The 21996-nt window shown below is 38.2% G+C and overlaps 24 non-coding genes across 24 annotated transcripts; 17 read left to right on the top strand and 7 right to left on the bottom strand.

Moving 5' to 3' along the window:
• The first annotated feature begins 452 nt into the window (after positions 1 to 452).
• TRNAE-UUC (transfer RNA glutamic acid (anticodon UUC)) lies at positions 453 to 524 on the top strand. The gene has a single exon. It is a non-coding gene; the product is annotated as a tRNA-Glu (tRNA).
• A 469-nt stretch (positions 525 to 993) lies between these two features.
• Positions 994 to 1066, bottom strand: TRNAM-CAU (transfer RNA methionine (anticodon CAU)). The gene has a single exon. It is a non-coding gene; the product is annotated as a tRNA-Met (tRNA).
• A 111-nt stretch (positions 1067 to 1177) lies between these two features.
• TRNAE-UUC (transfer RNA glutamic acid (anticodon UUC)) lies at positions 1178 to 1249 on the top strand. The gene has a single exon. It is a non-coding gene; the product is annotated as a tRNA-Glu (tRNA).
• A 653-nt stretch (positions 1250 to 1902) lies between these two features.
• Positions 1903 to 1974, top strand: TRNAE-UUC (transfer RNA glutamic acid (anticodon UUC)). The gene has a single exon. It is a non-coding gene; the product is annotated as a tRNA-Glu (tRNA).
• Positions 1975 to 4802: 2828 nt separating this feature from the next.
• Positions 4803 to 4874, top strand: TRNAE-UUC (transfer RNA glutamic acid (anticodon UUC)). The gene has a single exon. It is a non-coding gene; the product is annotated as a tRNA-Glu (tRNA).
• A 624-nt stretch (positions 4875 to 5498) lies between these two features.
• Positions 5499 to 5570, top strand: TRNAE-UUC (transfer RNA glutamic acid (anticodon UUC)). The gene has a single exon. It is a non-coding gene; the product is annotated as a tRNA-Glu (tRNA).
• Positions 5571 to 7673: 2103 nt separating this feature from the next.
• Positions 7674 to 7745, top strand: TRNAE-UUC (transfer RNA glutamic acid (anticodon UUC)). Its single transcript has one exon. It is a non-coding gene; the product is annotated as a tRNA-Glu (tRNA).
• Positions 7746 to 9123: 1378 nt separating this feature from the next.
• On the top strand, positions 9124 to 9195 carry TRNAE-UUC (transfer RNA glutamic acid (anticodon UUC)). Its single transcript has one exon. It is a non-coding gene; the product is annotated as a tRNA-Glu (tRNA).
• A 469-nt stretch (positions 9196 to 9664) lies between these two features.
• On the bottom strand, positions 9665 to 9737 carry TRNAM-CAU (transfer RNA methionine (anticodon CAU)). Its single transcript has one exon. It is a non-coding gene; the product is annotated as a tRNA-Met (tRNA).
• Positions 9738 to 10574: 837 nt separating this feature from the next.
• TRNAE-UUC (transfer RNA glutamic acid (anticodon UUC)) lies at positions 10575 to 10646 on the top strand. The gene has a single exon. It is a non-coding gene; the product is annotated as a tRNA-Glu (tRNA).
• A 469-nt stretch (positions 10647 to 11115) lies between these two features.
• Positions 11116 to 11188, bottom strand: TRNAM-CAU (transfer RNA methionine (anticodon CAU)). The gene has a single exon. It is a non-coding gene; the product is annotated as a tRNA-Met (tRNA).
• A 2286-nt stretch (positions 11189 to 13474) lies between these two features.
• On the top strand, positions 13475 to 13546 carry TRNAE-UUC (transfer RNA glutamic acid (anticodon UUC)). The gene has a single exon. It is a non-coding gene; the product is annotated as a tRNA-Glu (tRNA).
• Positions 13547 to 15649: 2103 nt separating this feature from the next.
• TRNAE-UUC (transfer RNA glutamic acid (anticodon UUC)) lies at positions 15650 to 15721 on the top strand. The gene has a single exon. It is a non-coding gene; the product is annotated as a tRNA-Glu (tRNA).
• Positions 15722 to 16189: 468 nt separating this feature from the next.
• Positions 16190 to 16262, bottom strand: TRNAM-CAU (transfer RNA methionine (anticodon CAU)). The gene has a single exon. It is a non-coding gene; the product is annotated as a tRNA-Met (tRNA).
• A 111-nt stretch (positions 16263 to 16373) lies between these two features.
• Positions 16374 to 16445, top strand: TRNAE-UUC (transfer RNA glutamic acid (anticodon UUC)). The gene has a single exon. It is a non-coding gene; the product is annotated as a tRNA-Glu (tRNA).
• A 469-nt stretch (positions 16446 to 16914) lies between these two features.
• Positions 16915 to 16987, bottom strand: TRNAM-CAU (transfer RNA methionine (anticodon CAU)). Its single transcript has one exon. It is a non-coding gene; the product is annotated as a tRNA-Met (tRNA).
• A 111-nt stretch (positions 16988 to 17098) lies between these two features.
• Positions 17099 to 17170, top strand: TRNAE-UUC (transfer RNA glutamic acid (anticodon UUC)). The gene has a single exon. It is a non-coding gene; the product is annotated as a tRNA-Glu (tRNA).
• A 469-nt stretch (positions 17171 to 17639) lies between these two features.
• TRNAM-CAU (transfer RNA methionine (anticodon CAU)) lies at positions 17640 to 17712 on the bottom strand. The gene has a single exon. It is a non-coding gene; the product is annotated as a tRNA-Met (tRNA).
• Positions 17713 to 18364: 652 nt separating this feature from the next.
• TRNAM-CAU (transfer RNA methionine (anticodon CAU)) lies at positions 18365 to 18437 on the bottom strand. Its single transcript has one exon. It is a non-coding gene; the product is annotated as a tRNA-Met (tRNA).
• A 111-nt stretch (positions 18438 to 18548) lies between these two features.
• Positions 18549 to 18620, top strand: TRNAE-UUC (transfer RNA glutamic acid (anticodon UUC)). The gene has a single exon. It is a non-coding gene; the product is annotated as a tRNA-Glu (tRNA).
• Positions 18621 to 19273: 653 nt separating this feature from the next.
• Positions 19274 to 19345, top strand: TRNAE-UUC (transfer RNA glutamic acid (anticodon UUC)). The gene has a single exon. It is a non-coding gene; the product is annotated as a tRNA-Glu (tRNA).
• Positions 19346 to 19998: 653 nt separating this feature from the next.
• Positions 19999 to 20070, top strand: TRNAE-UUC (transfer RNA glutamic acid (anticodon UUC)). The gene has a single exon. It is a non-coding gene; the product is annotated as a tRNA-Glu (tRNA).
• Positions 20071 to 20723: 653 nt separating this feature from the next.
• On the top strand, positions 20724 to 20795 carry TRNAE-UUC (transfer RNA glutamic acid (anticodon UUC)). Its single transcript has one exon. It is a non-coding gene; the product is annotated as a tRNA-Glu (tRNA).
• Positions 20796 to 21448: 653 nt separating this feature from the next.
• Positions 21449 to 21520, top strand: TRNAE-UUC (transfer RNA glutamic acid (anticodon UUC)). The gene has a single exon. It is a non-coding gene; the product is annotated as a tRNA-Glu (tRNA).
• The last annotated feature ends 476 nt before the right edge of the window (positions 21521 to 21996 follow it).

Genomic DNA, 21996 nt, shown 5'->3' on the forward strand with positions numbered 1-21996 from the left:
TCATTTTCCTTTTTTTAATGAACTAGTTTCGCCAATAAATAAGAAACCATCAGACTATTTCACCCAATCTGATTGGGACTTTGCTTTAATATTGTTTCTTTTTAGGCAAGATCCTATTTTGGATTTAAAGCTCAAATCATTCCCATCTCTTCTACTCACTCAAAAATGACAAGGAAATCAACAACACTTTCCTCATATATTAAAAACGTTTCGGCAGAAATACCCGATTTCCTGCATGAATGGAGGAAGACAAAAACTCACTGAACAGTGCCTCGTGTGAGGATCGAACTCACGACCTTCAGATTATGAAGCTGACACGCTTCCTACTGCGCTAACGAGGCAACCACCAGATGTTTGTAGACAAGCTCAAAGCGGCAAAATGAAAAAAAATATATATATTTTCTTTATTCCCACTTTTTCTTAGTCCATGACTCATTATACTTAAAAACTGCTCCCATATGGTCTAGCGGTTAGGATTCCTGGTTTTCACCCAGGTGGCCCGGGTTCGACTCCTGGTATGGGAAAAAACCTTTTACTAGTCTTGCACTTTCAAAGGTTGAGCGTTATAGGATAAAAGTGCTCTTTGTGGCCATAAATTCTAACTTATCTTTGTTTACCCATTCCTCCTCTTTTCACCAGATTATATTTGAGCTTGAAAACTCAAATAATTCCTATTGTTCCCTTCTCACTCCAAGTCAACAACCCCTTTATCCTGTCAGTTTGGCTCATTTTCCTTTTTTTAATGAACTAGTTTCGCCAATAAATAAGAAACCATCAGACTATTTCACCCAATCTGATTGGGACTTTGCTTTAATATTGTTTCTTTGTAGGCAAGATCCTATTTTGGATTTAAAGCTCAAATCATTCCCATCTCTTCTACTCACTCAAAAATGACAAGGAAATCAACAACACTTTCCTCATATATTAAAAACGTTTCGGCAGAAATACCCGATTTCCTGCATGAATGGAGGAAGACAAAAACTCACTGAACAGTGCCTCGTGTGAGGATCGAACTCACGACCTTCAGATTATGAGACTGACACGCTTCCTACTGCGCTAACGAGGCAACCACCAGATGTTTGTAGACAAGCTCAAAGCGGCAAAATGAAAAAAAATATATATATTTTCTTTATTCCCACTTTTTCTTAGTCCATGACTCATTATACTTAATAACTGCTCCCGTATGGTCTAGCGGTTAGGATTCCTGGTTTTCACCCAGGTGGCCCGGGTTCGACTCCCGGTATGGGAAAAAACCTTTTACTAGTCTTGCACTTTCAAAGGTTGAGCGTTATAGGATAAAAGTGCTCTTTGTGGCCATAAATTCTAACTTATCTTTGTTTACCCATTCCTCCTCTTTTCACCAGATTATATTTGAGCTTGAAAACTCAAATAATTCCTATTGTTCCCTTCTCACTCCAAGTCAACAACCCCTTTATCCTGTCAGTTTGGCTCATTTTCCTTTTTTTAATGAACTAGTTTCGCCAATAAATAAGAAACCATCAGACTATTTCACCCAATCTGATTGGGACTTTGCTTTAATATTGTTTCTTTTTAGGCAAGATCCTATTTTGGATTTAAAGCTCAAATCATTCCCATCTCTTCTACTCACTCAAAAATGACAAGGAAATCAACAACACTTTCCTCATATATTAAAAACGTTTCGGCAGAAATACCCGATTTCCTGCATGAATGGAGGAAGACAAAAACTCACTGAACAGTGCCTCGTGTGAGGATCGAACTCACGACCTTCAGATTATGAAGCTGACACGCTTCCTACTGCGCTAACGAGGCAACCACCAGATGTTTGTAGACAAGCTCAAAGCGGCAAAATGAAAAAAAATATATATATTTTCTTTATTCCCACTTTTTCTTAGTCCATGACTCATTATACTTAAAAACTGCTCCCATATGGTCTAGCGGTTAGGATTCCTGGTTTTCACCCAGGTGGCCCGGGTTCGACTCCTGGTATGGGAAAAAACCTTTTACTAGTCTTGCACTTTCAAAGGTTGAGCGTTATAGGATAAAAGTGCTCTTTGTGGCCATAAATTCTAACTTATCTTTGTTTACCCATTCCTCCTCTTTTCACCAGATTATATTTGAGCTTGAAAACTCAAATAATTCCTATTGTTCCCTTCTCACTCCAAGTCAACAACCCCTTTATCCTGTCAGTTTGGCTAATTTTCCTTTTTTTAATGAACTAGTTTCGCCAATAAATAAGAAACCATCAGACTATTTCACCCAATCTGATTGGGACTTTGCTTTAATATTGTTTCTTTTTAGGCAAGATCCTATTTTGGATTTAAAGCTCAAATCATTCCCATCTCTTCTACTCACTCAAAAATGACAAGGAAATCAACAACACTTTCCTCATATATTAAAAACGTTTCGGCAGAAATACCCGATTTCCTGCATGAATGGAGGAAGACAAAAACTCACTGAACAGTGCCTTGTGTGAGGATCGAACTCACGACCTTCAGATTATGAAGCTGACACGCTTCCTACTGCGCTAACGAGGCAACCACCAGATGTTTGTAGACAAGCTCAAAGCGGCAAAATGAAAAAAAATATATATATTTTCTTTATTCCCACTTTTTCTTAGTCCATGACTCATTATACTTAATAACTGCTCCCATATGGTCTAGCGGTTAGGATTCCTGGTTTTTACCCAGGTGGCCTGGGTTCGACTCCCGGTATGGGAAAAAACCTTTTACTAGTCTTGCACTTTCAAAGGTTGAGCGTTATAGGATAAAAGTGCTCTTTGTGGCCATAAATTCTAACTTATCTTTGTTTACCCATTCCTCCTCTTTTCACCAGATTATATTTGAGCTTGAAAACTCAAATAATTCCTATTGTTCCCTTCTCACTCCAAGTCAACAACCCCTTTATCCTGTCAGTTTGGCTAATTTTCCTTTTTTTAATGAACTAGTTTCGCCAATAAATAAGAAACCATCAGACTATTTCACCCAATCTGATTGGGACTTTGCTTTAATATTGTTTCTTTTTAGGCAAGATCCTATTTTGGATTTAAAGCTCAAATCATTCCCATCTCTTCTACTCACTCAAAAATGACAAGGAAATCAACAACACTTTCCTCATATATTAAAAACGTTTCGGCAGAAATACCCGATTTCCTGCATGAATGGAGGAAGACAAAAACTCACTGAACAGTGCCTTGTGTGAGGATCGAACTCACGACCTTCAGATTATGAAGCTGACACGCTTCCTACTGCGCTAACGAGGCAACCACCAGATGTTTGTAGACAAGCTCAAAGCGGCAAAATGAAAAAAAATATATATATTTTCTTTATTCCCACTTTTTCTTAGTCCATGACTCATTATACTTAATAACTGCTCCCATATGGTCTAGCGGTTAGGATTCCTGGTTTTTACCCAGGTGGCCTGGGTTCGACTCCCGGTATGGGAAAAAACCTTTTACTTGTCTTGCACTTTCAAAGGTTGAGCGTTATAGGATAAAAGTGCTCTTTGTGGCCATAAATTCTAACTTATCTTTGTTTACCCATTCCTCCTCTTTTCACCAGATTATATTTGAGCTTGAAAACTCAAATAATTCCTATTGTTCCCTTCTCACTCCAAGTCAACAACCCCTTTATCCTGTCAGTTTGGCTAATTTTCCTTTTTTTAATGAACTAGTTTCGCCAATAAATAAGAAACCATCAGACTATTTCACCCAATCTGATTGGGACTTTGCTTTAATATTGTTTCTTTTTAGGCAAGATCCTATTTTGGATTTAAAGCTCAAATCATTCCCATCTCTTCTACTCACTCAAAAATGACAAGGAAATCAACAACACTTTCCTCATATATTAAAAACGTTTCGGCAGAAATACCCGATTTCCTGCATGAATGGAGGAAGACAAAAACTCACTGAACAGTGCCTTGTGTGAGGATCGAACTCACGACCTTCAGATTATGAAGCTGACACGCTTCCTACTGCGCTAACGAGGCAACCACCAGATGTTTGTAGACAAGCTCAAAGCGGCAAAATGAAAAAAAATATATATATTTTCTTTATTCCCACTTTTTCTTAGTCCATGACTCATTATACTTAATAACTGCTCCCATATGGTCTAGCGGTTAGGATTCCTGGTTTTTACCCAGGTGGCCTGGGTTCGACTCCCGGTATGGGAAAAAACCTTTTACTTGTCTTGCACTTTCAAAGGTTGAGCGTTATAGGATAAAAGTGCTCTTTGTGGCCATAAATTCTAACTTATCTTTGTTTACCCATTCCTCCTCTTTTCACCAGATCCTATTTGAGCTTGAAAACTCAAATAATTCCTATTGTTCCCTTCTCACTCCAAGTCAACAACCCCTTTATCCTGTCAATTCGGCTAACTTTCCTTTTTTTAATGAACTAGTTTCGCCAATAAATAAGAAACCATCAGACTATTTCACCCAATCTGAATGGGACTTTGCTTTAATATTGTTTCTTTTTAGGCAAGATCCTATTTTGGATTTAAAGCTCAAATCATTCCCATCTCATCTACTCACTCAAAAATGACAAGGAAATCAACAACACTTTCCTCATATATTAAAAACGTTTCGGCAGAAATACCCGATTTCCTGCATGAATGGAGGAAGACAAAAACTCACTGAACAGTGCCTCGTGTGAGGATCGAACTCACGACCTTCAGATTATGAAGCTGACACGCTTCCTACTGCGCTAACGAGGCAACCACCAGATGTTTGTAGACAAGCTCAAAGCGGCAAAATGAAAAAAAATATATATATTTTCTTTATTCCCACTTTTTCTTAGTCCATGACTCATTATACTTAATAACTGCTCCCATATGGTCTAGCGGTTAGGATTCCTGGTTTTCACCCAGGTGGCCCGGGTTCGACTCCCGGTATGGGAAAAAACCTTTTACTAGTCTTGCACTTTCAAAGGTTGAGCGTTATAGGATAAAAGTCTTTGTTTACCCATTCCTCCTCTTTTCACCAGATTATATTTGAGCTTGAAAACTCAAATAATTCCTATTGTTCCCTTCTCACTCCAAGTCAACAACCCCTTTATCCTGTCAGTTTGGCTCATTTTCCTTTTTTTAATGAACTAGTTTCGCCAATAAATAAGAAACCATCAGACTATTTCACCCAATCTGATTGGGACTTTGCTTTAATATTGTTTCTTTTTAGGCAAGATCCTATTTTGGATTTAAAGCTCAAATCATTCCCATCTCTTCTACTCACTCAAAAATGACAAGGAAATCAACAACACTTTCCTCATATATTAAAAACGTTTCGGCAGAAATACCCGATTTCCTGCATGAATGGAGGAAGACAAAAACTCACTGAACAGTGCCTCGTGTGAGGATCGAACTCACGACCTTCAGATTATGAGACTGACACGCTTCCTACTGTGCTAACGAGGCAACCACCAGATGTTTGCAGACAATCTCAAAGCGGCAAAATGAAAAAATATATATATATTTTCTTTATTCCCACTTTTTCTTAGTCCATGACTCATTATACTTAATAACTGCTCCCATATGGTCTAGCGGTTAGGATTCCTGGTTTTCACCCAGGTGGCCTGGGTTCGACTCCCGGTATGGGAAAAAACCTTTTACTAGTCTTGCACTTTCAAAGGTTGAGCGTTATAGGATAAAAGTGCTCTTTGTGGCCATAAATTCTAACTTATCTTTGTTTACACATTCCTCCTCTTTTCACCAGATTATATTTGAGCTTGAAAACTCAAATAATTTCTATTGTTCCCTTCTCACTCCAAGTCAACAACCCCTTTATCCTGTCAGTTTGGCTAATTTTCCTTTTTTTAATGAACTAGTTTCGCCAATAAATAAGAAACCATCAGACTATTTCACCCAATCTGATTGGGACTTTGCTTTAATATTGTTTCTTTTTAGGCAAGATCCTATTTTGGATTTAAAGCTCAAATCATTCCCATCTCTTCTACTCACTCAAAAATGACAAGGAAATCAACAACACTTTCCTCATATATTAAAAACGTTTCGGCAGAAATACCCGATTTCTTGCATGAATGGAGGAAGACAAAAACTCACTGAACAGTGCCTTGTGTGAGGATCGAACTCACGACCTTCAGATTATGAAGCTGACACGCTTCCTACTGCGCTAACGAGGCAACCACCAGATGTTTGTAGACAAGCTCAAAGCGGCAAAATGAAAAAAAATATATATATTTTCTTTATTCCCACTTTTTCTTAGTCCATGACTCATTATACTTAATAACTGCTCCCATATGGTCTAGCGGTTAGGATTCCTGGTTTTTACCCAGGTGGCCTGGGTTCGACTCCCGGTATGGGAAAAAACCTTTTACTAGTCTTGCACTTTCAAAGGTTGAGCGTTATAGGATAAAAGTGCTCTTTGTGGCCATAAATTCTAACTTATCTTTGTTTACCCATTCCTCCTCTTTTCACCAGATCCTATTTGAGCTTGAAAACTCAAATAATTCCTATTGTTCCCTTCTCACTCCAAGTCAACAACCCCTTTATCCTGTCAATTCGGCTAACTTTCCTTTTTTTAATGAACTAGTTTCGCCAATAAATAAGAAACCATCAGACTATTTCACCCAATCTGAATGGGACTTTGCTTTAATATTGTTTCTTTTTAGGCAAGATCCTATTTTGGATTTAAAGCTCAAATCATTCCCATCTCTTCTACTCACTCAAAAATGACAAGGAAATCAACAACACTTTCCTCATATATTAAAAACGTTTCGGCAGAAATACCCGATTTCCTGCATGAATGGAGGAAGACAAAAACTCACTGAACAGTGCCTTGTGTGAGGATCGAACTCACGACCTTCAGATTATGAAGCTGACACGCTTCCTACTGCGCTAACGAGGCAACCACCAGATGTTTGTAGACAAGCTCAAAGCGGCAAAATGAAAAAAAATATATATATTTTCTTTATTCCCACTTTTTCTTAGTCCATGACTCATTATACTTAATAACTGCTCCCATATGGTCTAGCGGTTAGGATTCCTGGTTTTTACCCAGGTGGCCTGGGTTCGACTCCCGGTATGGGAAAAAACCTTTTACTAGTCTTGCACTTTCAAAGGTTGAGCGTTATAGGATAAAAGTGCTCTTTGTGGCCATAAATTCTAACTTATCTTTGTTTACCCATTCCTCCTCTTTTCACCAGATCCTATTTGAGCTTGAAAACTCAAATAATTCCTATTGTTCCCTTCTCACTCCAAGTCAACAACCCCTTTATCCTGTCAATTCGGCTAACTTTCCTTTTTTTAATGAACTAGTTTCGCCAATAAATAAGAAACCATCAGACTATTTCACCCAATCTGAATGGGACTTTGCTTTAATATTGTTTCTTTTTAGGCAAGATCCTATTTTGGATTTAAAGCTCAAATCATTCCCATCTCTTCTACTCACTCAAAAATGACAAGGAAATCAACAACACTTTCCTCATATATTAAAAACGTTTCGGCAGAAATACCCGATTTCCTGCATGAATGGAGGAAGACAAAAACTCACTGAACAGTGCCTCGTGTGAGGATCGAACTCACGACCTTCAGGTTATGAGACTGACACGCTTCCTACTGTGCTAACGAGGCAACCACCAGATGTTTGCAGACAATCTCAAAGCGGCAAAATGAAAAAATATATATATATTTTCTTTATTCCCACTTTTTCTTAGTCCATGACTCATTATACTTAATAACTGCTCCCATATGGTCTAGCGGTTAGGATTCCTGGTTTTCACCCAGGTGGCCTGGGTTCGACTCCCGGTATGGGAAAAAACCTTTTACTAGTCTTGCACTTTCAAAGGTTGAGCGTTATAGGATAAAAGTGCTCTTTGTGGCCATAAATTCTAACTTATCTTTGTTTACCCATTCCTCCTCTTTTCACCAGATCCTATTTGAGCTTGAAAACTCAAATAATTCCTATTGTTCCCTTCTCACTCCAAGTCAACAACCCCTTTATCCTGTCAATTCGGCTAACTTTCCTTTTTTTAATGAACTAGTTTTGCCAATAAATAAGAAACCATCAGACTATTTCACCCAATCTGAATGGGACTTTGCTTTAATATTGTTTCTTTTTAGGCAAGATCCTATTTTGGATTTAAAGCTCAAATCATTCCCATCTCTTCTACTCACTCAAAAATGACAAGGAAATCAACAACACTTTCCTCATATATTAAAAACGTTTCGGCAGAAATACCCGATTTCCTGCATGAATGGAGGAAGACAAAAACTCACTCAACAGTGCCTCGTGTGAGGATCGAACTCACGACCTTCAGATTATGAAGCTGACACGCTTCCTACTGCGCTAACGAGGCAACCACCAGATGTTTGTAGACAAGCTCAAAGCGGCAAAATGAAAAAAAATATATATATTTTCTTTATTCCCACTTTTTCTTAGTCCATGACTCATTATACTTAATAACTGCTCCCATATGGTCTAGCGGTTAGGATTCCTGGTTTTTACCCAGGTGGCCTGGGTTCGACTCCCGGTATGAGAAAAAACCTTTTACTAGTCTTGCACTTTCAAAGGTTGAGCGTTATAGGATAAAAGTGCTCTTTGTGGCCATAAATTCTAACTTATCTTTGTTTACCCATTCCTCCTCTTTTCACCAGATCCTATTTGAGCTTGAAAACTCAAATAATTCCTATTGTTCCCTTCTCACTCCAAGTCAACAACCCCTTTATCCTGTCAATTTGGCTAACTTTCCTTTTTTTAATGAACTAGTTTCGCCAATAAATAAGAAACCATCAGACTATTTCACCCAATCTGAATGGGACTTTGCTTTAATATTGTTTCTTTTTAGGCAAGATCCTATTTTGGATTTAAAGCTCAAATCATTCCCATCTCTTCTACTCACTCAAAAATGACAAGGAAATCAACAACACTTTCCTCATATATTAAAAACGTTTCGGCAGAAATACCCGATTTCCTGCATGAATGGAGGAAGACAAAAACTCACTGAACAGTGCCTCGTGTGAGGATCGAACTCACGACCTTCAGATTATGAGACTGACACGCTTCCTACTGCACTAACGAGGCAACCACCAGATGTTTGTAGACAAGCTCAAAGCGGCAAAATGAAAAAATATATATATATTTTCTTTATTCCCACTTTTTCTTAGTCCATGACTCATTATACTTAATAACTGCTCCCATATGGTCTAGCGGTTAGGATTCCTGGTTTTCACCCAGGTGGCCCGGGTTCGACTCCCGGTATGGGAAAAAACCTTTTACTAGTCTTGCACTTTCAAAGGTTGAGCGTTATAGGATAAAAGTGCTCTTTGTGGCCATAAATTCTAACTTATCTTTGTTTACCCATTCCTCCTCTTTTCACCAGATTATATTTGAGCTTGAAAACTCAAATAATTCCTATTGTTCCCTTCTCACTCCAAGTCAACAACCCCTTTATCCTGTCAGTTTGGCTAATTTTCCTTTTTTTAATGAACTAGTTTCGCCAATACATAAGAAACCATCAGACTATTTCACCCAATCTGATTGGGACTTTGCTTTAATATTGTTTCTTTTTAGGCAAGATCCTATTTTGGATTTAAAGCTCAAATCATTCCCATCTCTTCTACTCACTCAAAAATGACAAGGAAATCAACAACACTTTCCTCATATATTAAAAACGTTTCGGCAGAAATACCCGATTTCCTGCATGAATGGAGGAAGACAAAAACTCACTGAACAGTGCCTCGTGTGAGGATCGAACTCACGACCTTCAGATTATGAGACTGACACGCTTCCTACTGCGCTAACGAGGCAACCACCAGATGTTTGTAGACAAGCTCAAAGCGGCAAAATGAAAAAATATATATATTTTCTTTATTCCCACTTTTTCTTAGTCCATGACTCATTATACTCATTATACTCATTATACTTAATAACTAGCGGTTAGGATTCCTGGTTTTCACCCAGGTGGCCCGGGTTCGACTCCCGGTATGGGAAAAAACCTTTTACTAGTCTTGCACTTTCAAAGGTTGAGCGTTATAGGATAAAAGTGCTCTTTGTGGCCATAAATTCTAACTTATCTTTGTTTACCCATTCCTCCTCTTTTCACCAGATTATATTTGAGCTTGAAAACTCAAATAATTCCTATTGTTCCCTTCTCACTCCAAGTCAACAACCCCTTTATCCTGTCAGTTTGGCTCATTTTCCTTTTTTTAATGAACTAGTTTCGCCAATAAATAAGAAACCATCAGACTATTTCACCCAATCTGATTGGGACTTTGCTTTAATATTGTTTCTTTTTAGGCAAGATCCTATTTTGGATTTAAAGCTCAAATCATTCCCATCTCTTCTACTCACTCAAAAATGACAAGGAAATCAACAACACTTTCCTCATATATTAAAAACGTTTCGGCAGAAATACCCGATTTCCTGCATGAATGGAGGAAGACAAAAACTCACTGAACAGTGCCTCCTGTGAGGATCGAACTCACGACCTTCAGATTATGAGACTGACACGCTTCCTACTGCGCTAACGAGGCAACCACCAGATGTTTGTAGACAAGCTCAAAGCGGCAAAATGAAAAAATATATATATATTTTCTTTATTCCCACTTTTTCTTAGTCCATGACTCATTATACTTAATAACTGCTCCCATATGGTCTAGCGGTTAGGATTCCTGGTTTTCACCCAGGTGGCCTGGGTTCGACTCCCGGTATGGGAAAAAACCTTTTACTAGTCTTGCACTTTCAAAGGTTGAGCGTTATAGGATAAAAGTGCTCTTTGTGGCCATAAATTCTAACTTATCTTTGTTTACCCATTCCTCCTCTTTTCACCAGATTATATTTGAGCTTGAAAACTCAAATAATTCCTATTGTTCCCTTCTCACTCCAAGTCAACAACCCCTTTATCCTGTCAGTTTGGCTCATTTTCCTTTTTTTAATGAACTAGTTTCGCCAATAAATAAGAAACCATCAGACTATTTCACCCAATCTGATTGGGACTTTGCTTTAATATTGTTTCTTTTTAGGCAAGATCCTATTTTGGATTTAAAGCTCAAATCATTCCCATCTCTTCTACTCACTCAAAAATGACAAGGAAATCAACAACACTTTCCTCATATATTAAAAACGTTTCGGCAGAAATACCCGATTTCCTGCATGAATGGAGGAAGACAAAAACTCACTGAACAGTGCCTCGTGTGAGGATCGAACTCACGACCTTCAGATTATGAGACTGACACGCTTCCTACTGCGCTAACGAGGCAACCACCAGATGTTTGTAGACAAGCTCAAAGCGGCAAAATGAAAAAATATATATATATTTTCTTTATTCCCACTTTCTCTTAGTCCATGACTCATTATACTTAATAACTGCTCCCATATGGTTTAGCGGTTAGTATTCCTGGTTTTCACCCAGGTGGCCCGTGTTCGACTCCCGGTATGGGAAAGAACCTTTTACTAGTCTTGCACTTTCAAAGGTTGAGTGTTATAGGATAAAAGTGCTCTTTGTGGCCATAAATTCTAACTTATCTTTGTTTACCCATTCCTCCTCTTTTCACCAGATTATATTTGAGCTTGAAAACTCAAATAATTCCTATTGTTCCCTTCTCACTCCAAGTCAACAACCCCTTTATCCTGTCAGTTTGGCTCATTTTCCTTTTTTTAATGAACTAGTTTCGCCAATAAATAAGAAACCATCAGACTATTTCACCCAATCTGATTGGGACTTTGCTTTAATATTGTTTCTTTTTAGGCAAGATCCTATTTTGGATTTAAAGCTCAAATCATTCCCATCTCTTCTACTCACTCAAAAATGACAAGGAAATCAACAACACTTTCCTCATATATTAAAAACGTTTCGGCAGAAATACCCGATTTCCTGCATGAATGGAGGAAGACAAAAACTCACTGAACAGTGCCTCGTGTGAGGATCGAACTCACGACCTTCAGATTATGAGACTGACACGCTTCCTACTGTGCTAACGAGGCAACCACCAGATGTTTGCAGACAATCTCAAAGCGGCAAAATGAAAAAATATATATATATTTTCTTTATTCCCACTTTCTCTTAGTCCATGATTCATTATACTTAATAACTGCTCCCATATGGTTTAGCGGTTAGTATTCCTGGTTTTCACCCAGGTGGCCCGTGTTCGACTCCCGGTATGGGAAAGAACCTTTTACTAGTCTTGCACTTTCAAAGGTTGAGTGTTATAGGATAAAAGTGCTCTTTGTGGCCATAAATTCTAACTTATCTTTGTTTACCCATTCCTCCTCTTTTCACCAGATTATATTTGAGCTTGAAAACTCAAATAATTCCTATTGTTCCCTTCTCACTCCAAGTCAACAACCCCTTTATCCTGTCAGTTTGGCTCATTTTCCTTTTTTTAATGAACTAGTTTTGCCAATAAATAAGAAACCATCAGACTATTTCACCCAATCTGATTGGGACTTTGCTTTAATATTGTTTCTTTTTAGGCAAGATCCTATTTTGGATTTAAAGCTCAAATCATTCCCATCTCTTCTACTCACTCAAAAATGACAAGGAAATCAACAACACTTTCCTCATATATTAAAAACGTTTCGGCAGAAATACCCGATTTCCTGCATGAATGGAGGAAGACAAAAACTCACTGAACAGTGCCTCGTGTGAGGATCGAACTCACGACCTTCAGATTATGAAACTGACACGCTTCCTACTGCACTAACGAGGCAACCACCAGATGTTTGTAGACAAGCTCAACGCGGCAAAATGAAAAAATATATATATATTTTCTTTATTCCCACTTTTTCTTAGTCCATGACTCATTATACTTAATAACTGCTCCCATATGGTTTAGCGGTTAGTATTCCTGGTTTTCACCCAGGTGGCCCGTGTTCGACTCCCGGTATGGGAAAGAACCTTTTACTAGTCTTGCACTTTCAAAGGTTGAGTGTTATAGGATAAAAGTGCTCTTTGTGGCCATAAATTCTAACTTATCTTTGTTTACCCATTCCTCCTCTTTTCACCAGATTATATTTGAGCTTGAAAACTCAAATAATTCCTATTGTTCCCTTCTCACTCCAAGTCAACAACCCCTTTATCCTGTCAGTTTGGCTCATTTTCCTTTTTTTAATGAACTAGTTTCGCCAATAAATAAGAAACCATCAGACTATTTCACCCAATCTGATTGGGACTTTGCTTTAATATTGTTTCTTTTTAGGCAAGATCCTATTTTGGATTTAAAGCTCAAATCATTCCCATCTCTTCTACTCACTCAAAAATGACAAGGAAATCAACAACACTTTCCTCATATATTAAAAACGTTTCGGCAGAAATACCCGATTTCCTGCATGAATGGAGGAAGACAAAAACTCACTGAACAGTGCCTCGTGTGAGGATCGAACTCACGACCTTCAGATTATGAGACTGACACGCTTCCTACTGTGCTAACGAGGCAACCACCAGATGTTTGCAGACAATCTCAAAGCGGCAAAATGAAAAAATATATATATATTTTCTTTATTCCCACTTTTTCTTAGTCCATGACTCATTATACTTAATAACTGCTCCCATATGGTCTAGCGGTTAGGATTCCTGGTTTTCACCCAGGTGGCCTGGGTTCGACTCCCGGTATGGGAAAAAACCTTTTACTAGTCTTGCACTTTCAAAGGTTGAGCGTTATAGGATAAAAGTGCTCTTTGTGGCCATAAATTCTAACTTATCTTTGTTTACCCATTCCTCCTCTTTTCACCAGATCCTATTTGAGCTTGAAAACTCAAATAATTCCTATTGTTCCCTTCTCACTCCAAGTCAACAACCCCTTTATCCTGTCAATTCGGCTAACTTTCCTTTTTTTAATGAACTAGTTTTGCCAATAAATAAGAAACCATCAGACTATTTCACCCAATCTGAATGGGACTTTGCTTTAATATTGTTTCTTTTTAGGCAAGATCCTATTTTGGATTTAAAGCTCAAATCATTCCCATCTCTTCTACTCACTCAAAAATGACAAGGAAATCAACAACACTTTCCTCATATATTAAAAACGTTTCGGCAGAAATACCCGATTTCCTGCATGAATGGAGGAAGACAAAAACTCACTCAACAGTGCCTCGTGTGAGGATCGAACTCACGACCTTCAGATTATGAAGCTGACACGCTTCCTACTGCGCTAACGAGGCAACCACCAGATGTTTGTAGACAAGCTCAAAGCGGCAAAATGAAAAAAAATATATATATTTTCTTTATTCCCACTTTTTCTTAGTCCATGACTCATTATACTTAATAACTGCTCCCATATGGTCTAGCGGTTAGGATTCCTGGTTTTTACCCAGGTGGCCTGGGTTCGACTCCCGGTATGAGAAAAAACCTTTTACTAGTCTTGCACTTTCAAAGGTTGAGCGTTATAGGATAAAAGTGCTCTTTGTGGCCATAAATTCTAACTTATCTTTGTTTACCCATTCCTCCTCTTTTCACCAGATCCTATTTGAGCTTGAAAACTCAAATAATTCCTATTGTTCCCTTCTCACTCCAAGTCAACAACCCCTTTATCCTGTCAATTTGGCTAACTTTCCTTTTTTTAATGAACTAGTTTCGCCAATAAATAAGAAACCATCAGACTATTTCACCCAATCTGAATGGGACTTTGCTTTAATATTGTTTCTTTTTAGGCAAGATCCTATTTTGGATTTAAAGCTCAAATCATTCCCATCTCTTCTACTCACTCAAAAATGACAAGGAAATCAACAACACTTTCCTCATATATTAAAAACGTTTCGGCAGAAATACCCGATTTCCTGCATGAATGGAGGAAGACAAAAACTCACTGAACAGTGCCTCGTGTGAGGATCGAACTCACGACCTTCAGATTATGAGACTGACACGCTTCCTACTGCACTAACGAGGCAACCACCAGATGTTTGTAGACAAGCTCAAAGCGGCAAAATGAAAAAATATATATATATTTTCTTTATTCCCACTTTTTCTTAGTCCATGACTCATTATACTTAATAACTGCTCCCATATGGTCTAGCGGTTAGGATTCCTGGTTTTCACCCAGGTGGCCCGTGTTCGACTCCCGGTATGGGAAAAAACCTTTTACTAGTCTTGCACTTTCAAAGGTTGAGCGTTATAGGATAAAAGTGCTCTTTGTGGCCATAAATTCTAACTTATCATTGTTTACCCATTCCTCCTCTTTTCACCAGATTATATTTGAGCTTGAAAACTCAAATAATTCCTATTGTTCCCTTCTCACTCCAAGTCAACAACCCCTTTATCCTGTCAGTTTGGCTCATTTTCCTTTTTTTAATGAACTAGTTTCGCCAATAAATAAGAAACCATCAGACTATTTCACCCAATCTGATTGGGACTTTGCTTTAATATTGTTTCTTTTTAGGCAAGATCCTATTTTGGATTTAAAGCTCAAATCATTCCCATCTCTTCTACTCACTCAAAAATGACAAGGAAATCAACAACACTTTCCTCATATATTAAAAACGTTTCGGCAGAAATACCCGATTTCCTGCATGAATGGAGGAAGACAAAAACTCACTGAACAGTGCCTCGTGTGAGGATCGAACTCACGACCTTCAGATTATGAGACTGACACGCTTCCTACTGTGCTAACGAGGCAACCACCAGATGTTTGCAGACAATCTCAAAGCGGCAAAATGAAAAAATATATATATATTTTCTTTATTCCCACTTTTTCTTAGTCCATGACTCATTATACTTAATAACTGCTCCCATATGGTCTAGCGGTTAGGATTCCTGGTTTTCACCCAGGTGGCCTGGGTTCGACTCCCGGTATGGGAAAAAACCTTTTACTAGTCTTGCACTTTCAAAGGTTGAGCGTTATAGGATAAAAGTGCTCTTTGTGGCCATAAATTCTAACTTATCTTTGTTTACCCATTCCTCCTCTTTTCACCAGATCCTATTTGAGCTTGAAACTCAAATAATTCCTATTGTTCCCTTCTCACTCCAAGTCAACAACCCCTTTATCCTGTCAGTTTGGCTAATTTTCCTTTTTTTAATGAACTAGTTTCGCCAATAAATAAGAAACCATCAGACTATTTCACCCAATCTGATTGGGACTTTGCTTTAATATTGTTTCTTTTTAGGCAAGATCCTATTTTGGATTTAAAGCTCAAATCATTCCCATCTCTTCTAGTCACTCAAAAATGACAAGGAAATCAACAACACTTTCCTCATATATTAAAAACGTTTCGGCAGAAATACCCGATTTCCTGCATGAATGGAGGAAGACAAAAACTCACTGAACAGTGCCTCGTGTGAGGATCGAACTCACGACCTTCAGATTATGAGACTGACACGCTTCCTACTGCGCTAACGAGGCAACCACCAGATGTTTGTAGACAAGCTCAAAGCGGCAAAATGAAAAAATATATATATATTTTCTTTATTCCCACTTTTTCTTAGTCCATGACTCATTATACTTAATAACTGCTCCCATATGGTCTAGCGGTTAGGATTCCTGGTTTTCACCCAGGTGGCCTGGGTTCGACTCCCGGTATGGGAAAAAACTTTTTACTAGTCTTGCACTTTCAAAGGTTGAGCGTTATAGGATAAAAGTGCTCTTTGTGGCCATAAATTCTAACTTATCTTTGTTTACCCATTCCTCCTCTTTTCACCAGATTATATTTGAGCTTGAAAACTCAAATAATTCCTATTGTTCCCTTCTCACTCCAAGTCAACAACCCCTTTATCCTGTCAGTTTGGCTCATTTTCCTTTTTTTAATGAACTAGTTTCGCCAATAAATAAGAAACCATCAGACTATTTCACCCAATCTGATTGGGACTTTGCTTTAATATTGTTTCTTTTTAGGCAAGATCCTATTTTGGATTTAAAGCTCAAATCATTCCCATCTCTTCTACTCACTCAAAAATGACAAGGAAATCAACAACACTTTCCTCATATATTAAAAACGTTTCGGCAGAAATACCCGATTTCCTGCATGAATGGAGGAAGACAAAAACTCACTGAACAGTGCCTCGTGTGAGGATCGAACTCACGACCTTCAGATTATGAGACTGACACGCTTCCTACTGCGCTAACGAGGCAACCACCAGATGTTTGTAGACAAGCTCAAAGCGGCAAAATGAAAAAATATATATATATTTTCTTTATTCCCACTTTTTCTTAGTCCATGACTCATTATACTTAATAACTGCTCCCATATGGTCTATCGGTTAGGATTCCTGGTTTTCACCCAGGTGGCCCGGGTTCGACTCCCGGTATGGGAAAAAACTTTTTACTAGTCTTGCACTTTCAAAGGTTGAGCGTTATAGGATAAAAGTGCTCTTTGTGGCCATAAATTCTAACTTATCTTTGTTTACCCATTCCTCCTCTTTTCACCAGATTATATTTGAGCTTGAAAACTCAAATAATTCCTATTGTTCCCTTCTCACTCCAAGTCAACAACCCCTTTATCCTGTCAGTTTGGCTCATTTTCCTTTTTTTAATGAACTAGTTTCGCCAATAAATAAGAAACCATCAGACTATTTCACCCAATCTGATTGGGACTTTGCTTTAATATTGTTTCTTTTTAGGCAAGATCCTATTTTGGATTTAAAGCTCAAATCATTCCCATCTCTTCTACTCACCCAAAAATGACAAGGAAATCAACAACACTTTCCTCATATATTAAAAACGTTTCGGCAGAAATACCCGATTTCCTGCATGAATGGAGGAAGACAAAAACTCACTGAACAGTGCCTCGTGTGAGGATCGAACTCACGACCTTCAGATTATGAGACTGACACGCTTCCTACTGCGCTAACGAGGCAACCACCAGATGTTTGTAGACAAGCTCAAAGCGGCAAATTGAAAAAATATATATATATTTTCTTTATTCCCACTTTTTCTTAGTCCATGACTCATTATACTTAATAACTGCTCCCATATGGTCTATCGGTTAGGAATCCTGGTTTTCACCCAGGTGGCCCGGGTTCGACTCCCGGTACGGGAAAAAACTTTTTACTAGTCTTGCACTTTCAAAGGTTGAGCGTTATAGGATAAAAGTGCTCTTTGTGGCCATAAATTCTAACTTATCTTTGTTTACCCATTCCTCCTCTTTTCACCAGATTATATTTGAGCTTGAAAACTCAAATAATTCCTATTGTTCCCTTCTCACTCCAAGTCAACAACCCCTTTATCCTGTCAGTTTGGCTCATTTTCCTTTTTTTAATGAACTAGTTTCGCCAATAAATAAGAAACCATCAGACTATTTCACCCAATCTGATTGGGACTTTGCTTTAATATTGTTTCTTTTTAGGCAAGATCCTATTTTGGATTTAAAGCTCAAATCATTCCCATCTCTTCTACTCACTCAAAAATGACAAGGAAATCAACAACACTTTCCTCATATATTAAAAACGTTTCGGCAGAAATACCCGATTTCCTGCATGAATGGAGGAAGACAAAAACTCACTGAACAGTGCCTCGTGTGAGGATCGAACTCACGACCTTCAGATTATGAGACTGACACGCTTCCTACTGCGCTAACGAGGCAACCACCAGATGTTTGTAGACAAGCTCAAAGCGGCAAAATGAAAAAATATATATATATTTTCTTTATTCCCACTTTTTCTTAGTCCATGACTCATTATACTTAATAACTGCTCCCATATGGTCTAGCGGTTAGGATTCCTGGTTTTCACCCAGGTGGCCCGGGTTCGACTCCCGGTATGGGAAAAAACCTTTTACTAGTCTTGCACTTTCAAAGGTTGAGCGTTATAGGATAAAAGTGCTCTTTGTGGCCATAAATTCTAACTTATCTTTGTTTACCCATTCCTCCTCTTTTCACCAGATTATATTTGAGCTTGAAAACTCAAATAATTCCTATTGTTCCCTTCTCACTCCAAGTCAACAACCCCTTTATCCTGTCAGTTTGGCTAATTTTCCTTTTTTTAATGAACTAGTTTCGCCAATAAATAAGAAACCATCAGACTATTTCACCCAATCTGATTGGGACTTTGCTTTAATATTGTTTCTTTTTAGGCAAGATCCTATTTTGGATTTAAAGCTCAAATCATTCCAATCTCTTCTACTCACTCAAAAATGACAAGGAAATCAACAACACTTTCCTCATATATTAAAAACGTTTCGGCAGAAATACCCGATTTCCTGCATGAATGGAGGAAGACAAAAACTCACTGAACAGTGCCTCGTGTGAGGATCAAACTCACGACCTTCAGATTATGAGACTGACACGCTTCCTACTGCGCTAACGAGGCAACCACCAGATGTTTGTAGACAAGCTCAAAGCGGCAAAATGAAAAAATATATATATATTTTCTTTATTCCCACTTTTTCTTAGTCCATGACTCATTATACTTAATAACTGCTCCCATATGGTCTAGCGGTTAGGATTCCTGGTTTTCACCCAGGTGGCCCGGGTTCGACTCCCGGTATGGGAAAAAACCTTTTACTAGTCTTGCACTTTCAAAGGTTGAGCGTTATGGGATAAAAGTGCTCTTTGTGGCCATAAATTCTAACTTATCTTTGTTTACCCATTCCTCCTCTTTTCACCAGATTATATTTGAGCTTGAAAACTCAAATAATTCCTATTGTTCCCTTCTCACTCCAAGTCAACAACCCCTTTATCCTGTCAGTTTGGCTCATTTTCCTTTTTTTAATGAACTAGTTTCGCCAATAAATAAGAAACCATCAGACTATTTCACCCAATCTGATTGGGACTTTGCTTTAATATTGTTTCTTTTTAGGCAAGATCCTATTTTGGATTTAAAGCTCAAATCATTCCCATCTCTTCTACTCACTCAAAAATGACAAGGAAATCAACAACACTTTCCTCATATATTAAAAACGTTTCGGCAGAAATACCCGATTTCCTGCATGAATGGAGGAAGACAAAAACTCACTGAACAGTGCCTCGTGTGAGGATCAAACTCACGACCTTCAGATTATGAGACTGACACGCTTCCTACTGCGCTAACGAGGCAACCACCAGATGTTTGTAGACAAGCTCAAAGCGGCAAAATGAAAAAATATATATATATTTTCTTTATTCCCACTTTTTCTTAGTCCATGACTCATTATACTTAATAACTGCTCCCATATGGTCTAGCGGTTAGGATTCCTGGTTTTCACCCAGGTGGCCCGGGTTCGACTCCCGGTATGGGAAAAAACCTTTTACTAGTCTTGCACTTTCAAAGGTTGAGCGTTATAGGATAAAAGTGCTCTTTGTGGCCATAAATTCTAACTTATCTTTGTTTACCCATTCCTCCTCTTTTCACCAGATTATATTTGAGCTTGAAAACTCAAATAATTCCTATTGTTCCCTTCTCACTCCAAGTCAACAACCCCTTTATCCTGTCAGTTTGGCTAATTTTCCTTTTTTTAATGAACTAGTTTCGCCAATAAATAAGAAACCATCAGACTATTTCACCCAATCTGATTGGGACTTTGCTTTAATATTGTTTCTTTTTAGGCAAGATCCTATTTTGGATTTAAAGCTCAAATCATTCCCATCTCTTCTACTCACTCAAAAATGACAAGGAAATCAACAACACTTTCCTCATATATTAAAAACGTTTCGGCAGAAATACCCGATTTCCTGCATGAATGGAGGAAGACAAAAACTCACTGAACAGTGCCTCGTGTGAGGATCAAACTCACGACCTTCAGATTATGAGACTGACACGCTTCCTACTGCGCTAACGAGGCAACCACCAGATGTTTGTAGACAAGCTCAAAGCGGCAAAATGAAAAAATATATATATATTTTCTTTATTCCCACTTTTTCTTAGTCCATGACTCATTATACTTAATAACTGCTCCCATATGGTCTAGCGGTTAGGATTCCTGGTTTTCACCCAGGTGGCCCGGGTTCGACTCCCGGTATGGGAAAAAACCTTTTACTAGTCTTGCACTTTCAAAGGTTGAGCGTTATAGGATAAAAGTGCTCTTTGTGGCCATAAATTCTAACTTATCTTTGTTTACCCATTCCTCCTCTTTTCACCAGATTATATTTGAGCTTGAAAACTCAAATAATTCCTATTGTTCCCTTCTCACTCCAAGTCAACAACCCCTTTATCCTGTCAGTTTGGCTCATTTTCCTTTTTTTAATGAACTAGTTTCGCCAATAAATAAGAAACCATCAGACTATTTCACCCAATCTGATTGGGACTTTGCTTTAATATTGTTTCTTTTTAGGCAAGATCCTATTTTGGATTTAAAGCTCAAATCATTCCCATCTCTTCTACTCACTCAAAAATGACAAGGAAATCAACAACACTTTCCTCATATATTAAAAACGTTTCGGCAGAAATACCCGATTTCCTGCATGAATGGAGGAAGACAAAAACTCACTGAACAGTGCCTCGTGTGAGGATCAAACTCACGACCTTCAGATTATGAGACTGACACGCTTCCTACTGCGCTAACGAGGCAACCACCAGATGTTTGTAGACAAGCTCAAAGCGGCAAAATGAAAAAATATATATATATTTTCTTTATTCCCACTTTTTCTTAGTCCATGACTCATTATACTTAATAACTGCTCCCATATGGTCTAGCGGTTAGGATTCCTGGTTTTCACCCAGGTGGCCCGGGTTCGACTCCCGGTATGGGAAAAAACCTTTTACTAGTCTTGCACTTTCAAAGGTTGAGCGTTATAGGATAAAAGTGCTCTTTGTGGCCATAAATTCTAACTTATCTTTGTTTACCCATTCCTCCTCTTTTCACCAGATTATATTTGAGCTTGAAAACTCAAATAATTCCTATTGTTCCCTTCTCACTCCAAGTCAACAACCCCTTTATCCTGTCAGTTTGGCTCATTTTCCTTTTTTTAATGAACTAGTTTCGCCAATAAATAAGAAACCATCAGACTATTTCACCCAATCTGATTGGGACTTTGCTTTAATATTGTTTCTTTTTAGGCAAGATCCTATTTTGGATTTAAAGCTCAAATCATTCCCATCTCTTCTACTCACTCAAAAATGACAAGGAAATCAACAACACTTTCCTCATATATTAAAAACGTTTCGGCAGAAATACCCGATTTCCTGCATGAATGGAGGAAGACAAAAACTCACTGAACAGTGAATCG

The sequence above is a fragment of the Rhinoderma darwinii genome, chromosome 3 (genome assembly GCF_050947455.1).
Source record: "Rhinoderma darwinii isolate aRhiDar2 chromosome 3, aRhiDar2.hap1, whole genome shotgun sequence".
In the NCBI taxonomy this organism is placed as follows: domain Eukaryota; kingdom Metazoa; phylum Chordata; class Amphibia; order Anura; family Rhinodermatidae; genus Rhinoderma; species Rhinoderma darwinii.